General features: G+C 45.4%; 1 protein-coding gene across 1 annotated transcript in view; it reads left to right on the top strand.

Moving 5' to 3' along the window:
- The first annotated feature begins 6,987 nt into the window (after window positions 1-6,987).
- The window catches only part of LOC310867055 (ras-GEF domain-containing family member 1B-like), a 123,506-nt gene continuing 118,751 nt past the window's right edge, over window positions 6,988-11,742 (top strand). The window contains exon 1 of the mRNA XM_083776848.1: window positions 6,988-7,024. The gene's annotated coding sequence lies outside the window, so the exon portion shown is untranslated. The remainder of the gene's footprint in view (window positions 7,025-11,742) is intronic.

The following is an 11,742-nucleotide window of genomic DNA, read 5'->3' as shown; positions in this document are numbered from 1 at the left end:
ATGTAAGATGACACCTGAATTTATGTGAAAAGTGTATTTTCTCATCCACATGACGTGAAGTATCCTTTCATTGTCAATGGAGGGGATAGGGGAGGGGCTAGCTGTCTATAGGAGGGGCTAGGGGAGGGGCTAGCTGTCTATAGGAGGGGCTAGCTGTCTAGGAGCAAACAGAGAAAGCCCTCCTCAATAGGGGAGGATAGGATAAAGGACAAACAGTGAGTGGACAAGCATTACACTTTTTTACAAGAGGGTCCACCATGTTCAATTCATCAAAACATTTAGGCTGCGTCCGAATTCATTCCCTATGCCCCATAAAGTGCACTACTTTGGGGTTCCGCCATTTTGTTATAGTGTCCGAATGTGTAGTGAGCATTGTTGCACCCTAACATAGTGGACTGAAGTATCCCACAATGCACCGGGAATTGTAGGGAGCATCCGATGGTCACTACAAAAACACAGCGAAGCAAATCTGCCCCATAATGCATTGCACAAGCTCGCTCCTTTAGCGCACATGCACGCGTTTGCGCACGTGCGCTGCTTCTGCATGCATGCGCTCATTGCGTTCCAACTCAGAAGAGGCAGAAGTTGAACCAGCGAAAGAACTCAACAAAAATGTACCTTTTAAACTTTCGTTTTCCCTTCCCTGGCGGATCTCGAAGCTACAGATCTCGAGACAAATGATCTGTGCATTAATTTTAAATTGTTTTTATTTATTTATAATAAATCTACTCATTTGCAATAGTATTACTAATCTGATCCATTGTATCACCCAGGCCCAGCGCATGACGTTAGGAGAGGAATCAGTTGCTTGCTGTAGAATATATTTGTGAGATTCTTTATCACAAACGTAGGCTAAATACATGCATGTGAGACACATATTAATTGTGTCCGAACATATGTTTTATTAATATTCATTAATTCCTGCCATGAAAAAAATATGCTATCTAACATTATTTAATTGAATTGCGATAAATACATTAAAACTTCATTATGTAGGCAGTCATTTATTGGACTGCTGTTTCTGTTAACACCAAACGTCCGTATTGTGAGCAGAGCTTGTAGATCGGCTACTTTTGGTAATTCTTTACCAAAAGTACCCGATCTACAAGCTCACAACACGGACGTCGCGTTGCTTATAGATCGGCTATTTTTGCCGTATCCCCCCCGCCCCAGGATTAGCGGGGGGGGATAATCAATCATGCTGCTGATATTTTCATATTGTCACGGTGGTGCACTGTTTTCATATTGCTGGATAATGGATATAGCCTAATATTAATTTATTGATAATAATCATTGGCCTATGTTATTTTAAAATAACCTTTTTATCATAGACATATAGGCCTAAATGCCTGCAAACATATTTTCATTAACCTATTTTTTCTTTATTCATTCATTAATTAAAAACTTTACAAACTGTCCTTGCAGGGAGGTGACAGCCTGCAGTCACTTATTTGATACAGTCTGTTCCTAGCGAAAATTCAGCAGCAGCGTTTTGACTGGTTTCTTGTAGTCAGTTGATTCTTCATATCCAAATGAGTGAAACGGCCGGGATGATTTGTTTATTCTTCAAACTGTTCTTTATGAGGCGATCTGAAAAAACCTAATGGGGATTTCATGCAAATAAAAAGTACATGAACCCGCGGACCTACAGCGCCCTCTACCGATATTGACGTCAGAGTCGGTGCTCCCCATACAGGGAGTATTGTCCGAAATCAGCACTATAGAGTCCACTAGAGTCTGGAGCCCCTTATGGGGGGTAGGGAGTAGGGAACAACCCTATAGTCTGGATCCCCGTATGGGGGGTAGGGAGTAGGGAACAACCCTAGCTCTGGTCCATATCCTTCTACTGCTTTGATTCTGCCCTGCAGTAAGGCTATGTGACTATCAGTATTAAATCTCAAATCGAAATCAGACCACCTCTCCTCTTTTGTGGAAATCTCACGAACGTTTGACCTACTCACCAATACAAAGACGGGTTGTGTCATTAGAAAGCCTACTTTCCTTAGTGGACGCACTCTGAGCCCCCCACCACACGTATAAACGGTACTTTTTGGCCAGAAAGGGATTTTCACCGGGGGCCACATGTGGCCCCCAACCTTCACTTAGTGTGGCCCGGGGGCCCCATGTGGCCCCCAACCTTCAATCAGTGTGGCCCGGGGGGGCCACATGCGGCCCCCAACCTTCACTTAGTGTGGTTAATTATTTCAGTCTAAATTAGGAGAAAATCTTGTTTTTATCTATAATTTTTATCCCACGATTTTGTAACCCATTTCTCACCCCTGTGTCAATTATCTAATGTGATCCTGGGCTCCACACACCCTCCGCCAACCTGGGGAGAGCAACGGACTTGAACTCATGCTTCCTTCATGCCTGAGTGTCCAAGTTGCTCCTTTACACCTGACACCTGGTTGGACGTAGCGCGTGGAAGGAACACGTTATTCCAACCAGTTCCTTTCCCCTCCACCAGGCGCCCGGCTCGTCAGGGGAGGCAGTTTTGTGTGTGTCTGTGTGTGTGTGTGTGTGTGTGTGTGTGTAATTTTTACTAGTTCACTACTTACTTATTTTTTTTGGAAATAAATATTTGTAAAAACGGTGTACATTGGTGACTATAACTTAGGGATGTGTAAATGTGTCCAAAATGAAAATCGATTTGTATAATTCAATATTAACGATTGATCGATGAATCGATTTTTTTTTTGGGGGGGGGGGGGGGGGGTTATTTATTATTATTATTTTTTTAATGAACCCTACAAATAAAAAAAATCTTCCCCCCAAGGGGTACCTAAGTCAAAAAAGTTTGGGAACCCCTGATGGATGTAGTTGATTAACAATAATTGTAACTATTGAGAGTTAATAAGGGTCCATTTGGTTACTAACTCCATCTTTTAAATGAGGACCACTGTGGTCCCTGGACCACTGTTGATCCAATTGATCACCATAGCAACCCCAGCCTAGGCCTGATTAGGTAAATTCCCAACACCTGCTAAATCCGGGAGGCGTACTATCATCCGACAGGTGCGCTCCGAGGTGCGCTGCGGGTCGGGAGAGGGTTGCGGTTAGGTTTAGGTGTCTGCCCCGGGGGAGGTTAGGGTTAGGGTGAGGGAGGAGGTAGGTTGTCGTTCGGACCAATGCTCCGTCGGATAAAAGGCATGCACTCGCTAAATCCTCCAAACCTGTATCTTGATTGGAATCAATCTCCACTCACACTCCTCTCAGTCATGCAGCTACACAGACACATCCCAGGCACACTTTGGTAGGCCTATAGCCCTGTCCTGTTTGGATGACAATATTGCCTTTCCAACAGATTAAAAAAAAAACGATTATCGATTATTCATTTTCATAATCGATTTCGGGTCCCATCAACGATAATCGATTAATCGATTAATCGATTAATCAGACCCATCCCTACTATAACTATACTATTATACCTGATCTTGAGGCCTACAAAATACAAAATAAAAGAATAAATCAACTAGTCAACTAGTACGGTAGTCCCAACAAGGTTGACTAGTGGATTTCCTAGTAAACTAGTCGACTAGTCGAGGACTATGTTATTTTCTCAGCTTCTGTTGCCAGTCATGGCTGCCAGTTCCCACCTGATGTTGTATGTGAGTTCAGACTGATCCAGACCATACTGAATAACTGCCAGCTTACATAATGTCTTGAGGCTAGGACTGAAGTCTAAGACATACAGGTCACCTGGTCTGCTGTCTGCTCCAAAGAGGATGACACGATCTCCCAGCATGCAACAGCACATATTCTTCATGTTAGGTGGACGTTTCCCCTTGGGCTCAACCTTCTTCCAGGAGAAGGTTTTTGCGTTGAATATCTGCAGATCATTGAAGTACTGGTTATTGTTCAAGCCACCAAATATGCACAGCTCTCCATTGTAGGTAAAGGCTGAATGACCACAGCGTCCTGTTGTAAGATGCTGTGTAGAAGGTGTGTTCATCCATTGGTTGGTCTCTGTGTCAAACACTCTGATGGTGTTGTAGTGCTGAAACCAAAACCTCTCCAAGCCCCCAAACACAAACATCTTTGTCCCAATTATGGTGGCAGAGTGACGGCATGTAGCAGGAGGTGGAGTTCCTCTGGTGTTAATTAAAGTCCAGACCATTGTGGTGGAGTCCAACTTGTAGATGTCATTAGTGGATTCAGTCTGGGTCCATCCTCCATGGATAAACATGACCTTCCCCAACACACAGGCTGAGTGGTTTATCCTCTCCTCTGGAACGGTCCCAGAAACCTGTGGTTTGAACCATCTGTGGGCGTCGACATCAAATGCATGAAGATGGTTGTAGTACTCACGTGTATAGTTTTTGAAGGCATAACCTCCCCAGAGGTAGACAGTATATTCTATCAGCACAGCTGTGTGGCCCCGGCGCCTGGAGGGAACCTCAAGGTGAGGTTCTTCTGTTCCAGGGGTCCCTGCGGTCAACTTCCTCCAGCATAAAGAAGCTGTGTTGAAGACGTGTACTTCAATCTGATCTCGTCTCCTCGGTTTTCCGTCTCCTCCAAAGCAGTAAATCTCGTGTCCGAGCACCACAGCAGCCTGGTCCTCCCTATGTTCTCCTTCCAGATGTATCGTCCAGTGAAACATTTCACACAGCAGCTCCACCGCCAATGAGCGTTTACAACTAACTTACAGACTAACTTGTTAGGATGAATGCAGCTCAGGTTTCCTTGTTGCAAGTCACTAACTGATGTTTAGACTATCGGACACTTATTTATAAACTACAATGATATGGTTGTGATGTCATTGCATGATTACGTCATATTGTACGATAGCTAATGATCTCACATAATCTCATTGGCCATATTTGGGCATATTCATGGAGAGAAATAAACACAGACAGGCAACACCAGAACAGTAGTGGGTTGCACCACCAGAACGTAAGTTCTGTCCTAAGTTAGGGAGTAAAGTCCTTACTAGAGGCTCACTAACTACTAGTTAGTTTGTAACTAGTGGCTTACTAAAGTGTGTTGCACCACCACCGTTTAAGGCACAACGTAACTAGTAGTGTGTAGAGACTGTCCTAAAAAAAACATCACACCTGTGTGAAGTGAGGGGCGCTCTTATATTCATATAGTTATAATACAATATATATGAAATGTAAGATGACACCTGAATTCATGTGAAAAGTGTATTTTCTCGTCCACATGACATGAAGTATCCTTTCATTGTCAAAAAAGTAGTTTACATACAGCTTCAAGTATTTTTAACTACTCATGGTATCCACAATACATTTCAGTCTGGTTTTAAACCTGGTCATAGTACCGAAACGGCCCTACTTAGAGTTTTTAACGACCTGAGTTCAACCGCTGACTCAGGTAGTCCGGCCGCCCTGGTCCTCCTGGACCTGACTGCCGCTTTTGATACCGTGGATCACAGCATCCTGCTCTCCAGGTTAGAGCATTGTGTAGGTATCACTGGTACTGCTCTACTGTGGTTTAGATCCTACCTGACTGACAGGAGTCTTGCTGTCAGGCTCGGGGAATACTCCTCACGCACCGCCCCCCAGTCCTGCAGAGTTCCCCAGGGCTCTATCTTAGGCCCCATTTTATTTTTATTATATATGCTGCCCCTAGGCAGCATAATCAAGAAGCATAATGTCTCTTTTCATTTCTATGCGGATGATGTGCAGCTCTATCTACCTCTAAACACCAATAGTCTGCTCACAGACCCCTTCCAGCCACTCCTCGATTGCATCTCCGATATCAAAATTTGGATGCTAAATAACTTTCTCACCCTCAACGAAAGTAAGACGGAGGTTATCATTTTTGGCCTACAGTCAGCCCCGTCCCTTGCCACCTTGGGACCCCTCAGTGCTAATATCCACTCATCAGTGAAAAATCTGGGTGTGTTGTTTGACAACAACCTTAAATTTGATAAACAGATTAGCTCCGTGGTCAAAGCAAGTTTCTATCAACTTAGGCTATAGTGGCCAGGATCAAGGGCTACCTTTCCAAACCTGACCTTCAGAGAGTTATCAACGCCTTTATCTCATCGCGGCTCGATTATTGCAATGCGCTATATGTAGGCATGGACCAGTCCACTCTCAGACGTCTGCAGCTTGTCCAAGATGCCGCCGCGCGCCTACTCACTGGTACGAGGAGGCGTGATCATATCACTCCCGTTCTTGCCTCCCTCCACTGGCTTCCCGTTAAATTTAGAATTGATTTTAAGATTATATTATTTGTTTTTAAATCCCTAAACGGTTTGGCCCCCCTGTATTTATCGGCACTCATGGTCCCTTACACCCCATCCAGGGCCCTGAGGTCAGCTGACCAGCGGCTCCTGACTGTGCCCAATTCCAACTACAGGTCCAGAGGTGACCGTGCCTTTTCGGTGGCCGGCCCCAGACTCTGGAACTGTCTGCCCTTTCATATTATGTCTGCTCCCTCCTTAGAGGCCTTTAAGTCTTTACTCAAAACCCATTTTTTTCTCCCTGGCTTTCAATGTTTGACCTAATTAACCTGTGTACATTTTGTGTTGCTTTGATTTTGTTTTACTATGTTACTTGTGTCATGTTTCCTGTACAGCACTTTGGTTGGCCTCCTGGTCTTTGAAAATGTGCTCTATAAATAAAATTTGATTTGATTTGATTGATTTATGTCGCAGGGACCCAATCCAACCCTTGATGCTGAGTGTCAAGCAGGGAGGCACTGGGTCCCATTTTTAGAGTCTTTGGTATGACCCGGCCGGGGATCGAACCCCGACCTCCCAGTCTCAGGGCAGACACTCTAACCACAAGGCCACTGAGCTGGTTTTCCGTGTGAACTGACAATAAAGTACTGTGTATCATATCATTCTCCACAGACTCCACAGCGTATAAAAGAAAAGTGGGGAGGCCAAAACAGACCTGGAGAAGATCAGTGGAGAGTGAGGCAAAGACGACCGGACTACCGTGCAGGGCCCAGCTGAAGAAAACGGCCCCAAAACAGAGTCCGATGCCGGGGTGTGATCGCAGCCCTATATGCCCCACCTACAGGAGGAGCCTACAGGAATAAGTCCAGTGAGTCAGTAAGTCTTCACGTTATTATATAATATAATATAATAAGTCCACTGAGTCAGTAAGTCGTCATGTCATTCTCACAGTAAGATGTCGGTGGTTCCCTTGGGGGCTTTGAATTTATACAACATTGGCTTTGTGTGGCATATCACTCTCTGTGTGGCACATGTGGCCCCCAACCTTCACTTAGTGTGGCCCGGGGGCCACATGCGGCCCCCAACCTTGTTGGCGGCTGTGGCTCAGGAGGTAGAGCAGGTCGTCCTATGATCCCTGGGTCGGCGGTTCGAATCCCGGCTCCTCCTCCTGTCCACATGTCGAAGTGTCTTTGGGCAAGACGCTGAACCCTACATCGCCTCCAGTGAGTCGGTCGGTGTGAGCTTGCCACCGTCGGTGTGTGAATGTTGGAAGTGAGGACGCTGGCGTCGACTGTTCACCGCTTCACCTCCCAATGTATGTATGAATGAATGAACCTTCACCTCCCAATGTATGTATGAATGAACCTTCACCTCCCAATGTATGAATGAATGAACCTTCACCTCCCAATGTATGAATGAATGAACCTTCACCTCCCAATGTATGAATGAATGAACCTTCACCTCCCAATGTATGAATGAATGAACCTTCACCTCCCAATGTATAAATGAATGAACCTTCACCTCCCAATGTATGAATGAATGAACCTTCACCTCCCAATGTATGAATGAATGAACCTTCACCTCCCAATGTATGAATGAATGAACCTTCACCTCCCAATGTATGAATGAATGAACCATTGTAAAGCACTTTGAGCACTTGGAAAAGCGCTATAAAAATGCAATTCATTATAACCTTCACTTAGTGTGGCCTGGGGGCCAACCTTCACTTAGTGTGGCCCGGGGGCCACATGCGGCCCCCAACCTTCACTTAGTGTGGTTAATTAGTTCAGTCTAAATTATTTTGATCTATAATTTTTATCCCACGATTTTGTAACCCATTTTTCACCCCTGTGTCAATTATCTAATGTGATCCTGGGCTCCACACACCCTCCGCCAACCTAGTCCCCATATATGGGGGACAAGGGGAGAGCAACGGACTTGAACTCATGCTTCCTTCATGCCTGATTGTCCAAGTTGCTCCTTTACACCTGACAGGGGGGAGTTTCCCTGGTTGGACGTAGCGCGAGGAAGGAACACGTTATTCCAACCAGTTCCTTTGCCCTCCATCAGGCGCCCCGGCTGGCCAGGGGGAGGCAGGTGTGTGTGTGTGTGTGTGTGTGTGTGTGTGTGTGTGTGTGTGTGTGTGTGTGTGTGTGTGTGTGTGTGTGTGTGTGTGTGTGTGTGTGTGTGTGTGTGTGTGTGTGTGTGTGTGTGTGTGTGTGTGTGTGTGTGTGCTAGTCATTTTTACTAGTTTACTACTTACTTTTTTGTTTTGGAAATAAATGTTTTTTTTTAAACGGTGTACATTGGTGACTATAACTATACTATTTTACCTGATCTTGAGGCCTACAAAAAAAAGAAAAATCAACTAGTCAACTAGTACGGTAGTACCAACAAGGTCGACTAGTGGATTTACTAGTAAACTAGTCGACTAGTTGCTTAATGCCCTTTGTTTAGAGGACTATGTTATTTTCTCAGCTTCTGTTGCCAGTCATGGCTGCCAGTTCCCACCTGATGTTGTGTGTGAGTTCAGACTGCTCCAGACCGTACTTAATAACTGCCAGCTTACATAATGTCTTGAGGCTAGGACTGAAGTCTAAGACATACAGGTCACCTGGTCTGTTGTCTGCTCGAAAGAGGATGACACAATCTCCCAGCATGCAACAGCACATATTCTTCATGTTAGGTGGACGTTTCCCCTTGGGCTCAACCTTCTTCCAGGAGAAGGTTTTTGTGTTGAATATCTGCAGATCATTGAAGTACTGGTAATTGTTCCAGCCACCAAATATGCACAGCTCTCCATTGTAGGTAAAGGCTGAATGACCATAGTGTCCTTTTGTAAGATGCTGTGTAGAAGGTGTGTTCATACACTGGTTGGTCTCTGTGTCAAACACTCTGGTGGTGTTGTAGTGCTGACCCCCATAGCCCCCAAACACAAACATCTTTGTCCCGATGATGGTAGCAGAGTGACAGTATGAAGCAGGAAGTGGAGTTCCTCTGGTGTTGATTAAAGTCCAGACCATTGTGGTGGTGTCCAACTTGTAGATGACATTAGTGGATCCAGAATGGGTACCTCCTCCATGGATAAACATGACCTTCCCCAACACACAGGCTGAGTGGTAGTACCGCCCCTCTGGAACGGTCCCAGAAACCTGTGGTTTGAACCATCTGTTGGCATCGACATCAAATGCATGAAGATGGTTGTAGTACTCACGTGTATAGTTATTGAAGGCAGAACCTCCCCAGAGGTAGACCGTGTCTCCAATCAGCACAGCTGTGTGACCGTAGCGCCTGGAGGGAACCTCAAGGTGAGGTTCTCCTGTTCCAGGGGTCCCTGGGGTCAACTTCCTCCAGCATAAAGACGCTGTGTTGAAGACGTGTACTTCAATGTGATCCATCTGGTTTATGTCTCCTCCAAAGCAGTAGATCTGGTGTCCGACCACCACAGCAGCCTGGTCCTTCCTATGTTCTCCTTCCAGATGTATCGTCCAGTGAAACATTTCACACAGCAGCTCCACCGCCAATCAGCGTTGACAACTAACTTACAGACTAACTTGTTAGGACGAAGGCAGCTCAGGTTTCCTTGTTGCAAGTCACTAACTGATGTTTAGACTATCGGACACTTATTTATAAACTACAATGATATGGTTGTGATGTCATTGCATGATTACATCATATTGTACGATAGCAAATGATTTCACACAATGTCATTGGCCATATTTGGGGATATTCATGGAGAGAAATAAACACAGACAGGCAACGCCAGAACAGTAGTGGGTTGCACCACCAGAACGTAAGTTCTGTCCTAAGTTAGGGAGTAAAGTCCTTACTAGAGGCTCACTGACTACTAGTTAGTTTGTAACTAGTGGCTTACTAAAGTGTGTTGCACCACCACCGTTTAAGGCACAACGTAACTAGTAGTGTGTAGAGACTGTCCTAAAAAAACATCACACCTGTGTGAAGTGAGGGGCGCTCTTATATTCATATAGTTATACAAGATATATGAAATGTAAGATGACACCTGCATTTATGTGAAAAGTGTATTTTCTCGTCCATATGACGTGAAGTATCCTTTCATTGTCAATGGAGGGGATAGGGGAGGGGCTAGGGGAGGGGCTAGCTGTCTATATTAGGGGCTAGGGGAGGGGCTAGCTGTATATAGGAGGGGCTAGGGGAGGGGCTAGCTGTATATAGGAGGGGGTAGCTGTCTATAGGACCAAACAGAGAGAAAGCCCTCCTCAATAGGGGAGGATAGGATAAAGGACAAAGGACAAACGGTGAGTGGACAAGCATTACACTTGTTTACAAGAGGGTCCACCATGTTCAATTCATCAAATCATTTAGAGACGTACAAATAGACACTTCTATATAGTTAAAGAACAGAACAGGAATTCATCATAAAGGAGGTAAAAAGGGAAAAGCAACGTATACAGTTCTCTCTCTCTCTCTCTCTCTCTCTCCCACTCTCTCTGCTCTCTCTCTCTCTCTCTCTCTCTCTCTCTCTCTGCCCATATGTAGTCCTCAATGCTCTTCACCTCAGTCTCTCTCTCTCTTCTTCATTTCTCTCTCTCTCTCTCTCTCTCTCTCTCTCTCTCTCTCTCTCTCTCTCTCTCTCTCTCTCTCTCTCTCTCTCTCCCGTCTCTGACAGACCGACTGCAGTTAGTCTTCTCTGTCCACAACAGAAATGAATAACTAGTTCTGTTAACTAGAACTAGTTACACATTAGCCTTCTCATCTGTCCATGGGCATGCGGGGCTGAGATGAAAGCCCTGCGTCCATCTGGACCTGTTGTGTCGAGTCGTGGCATGTACGCCCGTTTGGCACCCTGCATCATATGCAGCCACAGGCCGCCATCTGTGCCACGCTTTGTGGGCAGAGGGGGCACCGCTGTGGGGGGGGGGGGGCCTCCTCCCCCATCCAGCCAGCCTGTTGTCCAACCCGTTCCCATTCCAAGACACTTAATGCAGACAAACGGAGAGAAAGCCCTCCTCCTCAAAGAGGGCCTATATACTAGCGCTATAAAAAAAATGTTTAATAAAAAAATGTGTTCAATATACTGACAGCCGGTCAGCGAGTGGATTCATGAATGTACTGTATATGTACAGTATATATAGACAATAATTTAGGTCAATACAAAAGACCTAAGTCACGGGCATGGACCACTGTACCTTTGGGGGCAGCGGTGGCCGAACGGTTTGCGGAGCGGTCTTGATATCGTGAAGGTCGCTATAGTTCGTATCCCCGGACCGGCACGTTAAAATGACCAAGGCATTGAACCCCTACCATGAAATGTTCTATGAGCAGGGCCTGGCTGTAAACAAGTTCTTGAGCTTTAAGTCCAGTTATACCCTGGTCCCTTCCCTAAAACACCACCCTCATGGACAGGGCAGGTTACACCCTGAGCGTCTCTCAACGCTCGTCTAAAGGGCTCCCATCTTTAGGGATTTATTCGTTTTGTGATAATTTGAATATTATTATTATACTTATTTATATTTCAACAATATTGAATATAGTTATACATGTCCGAGCGGCGCTATACGCGCTCCTTATAAGCACAGCTTTGTGTGTCTGTCTGTATGGAGACGGCAATGTGC

This window comes from Protomyctophum parallelum, assembly GCF_964188405.1.
Source record: "Protomyctophum parallelum genome assembly, chromosome: 11".
Lineage (NCBI taxonomy): Eukaryota > Metazoa > Chordata > Actinopteri > Myctophiformes > Myctophidae > Protomyctophum > Protomyctophum parallelum.
Note: the sequence above shows the minus strand (reverse complement) of the source record. Positions and strands in the feature narration are given on the sequence as shown.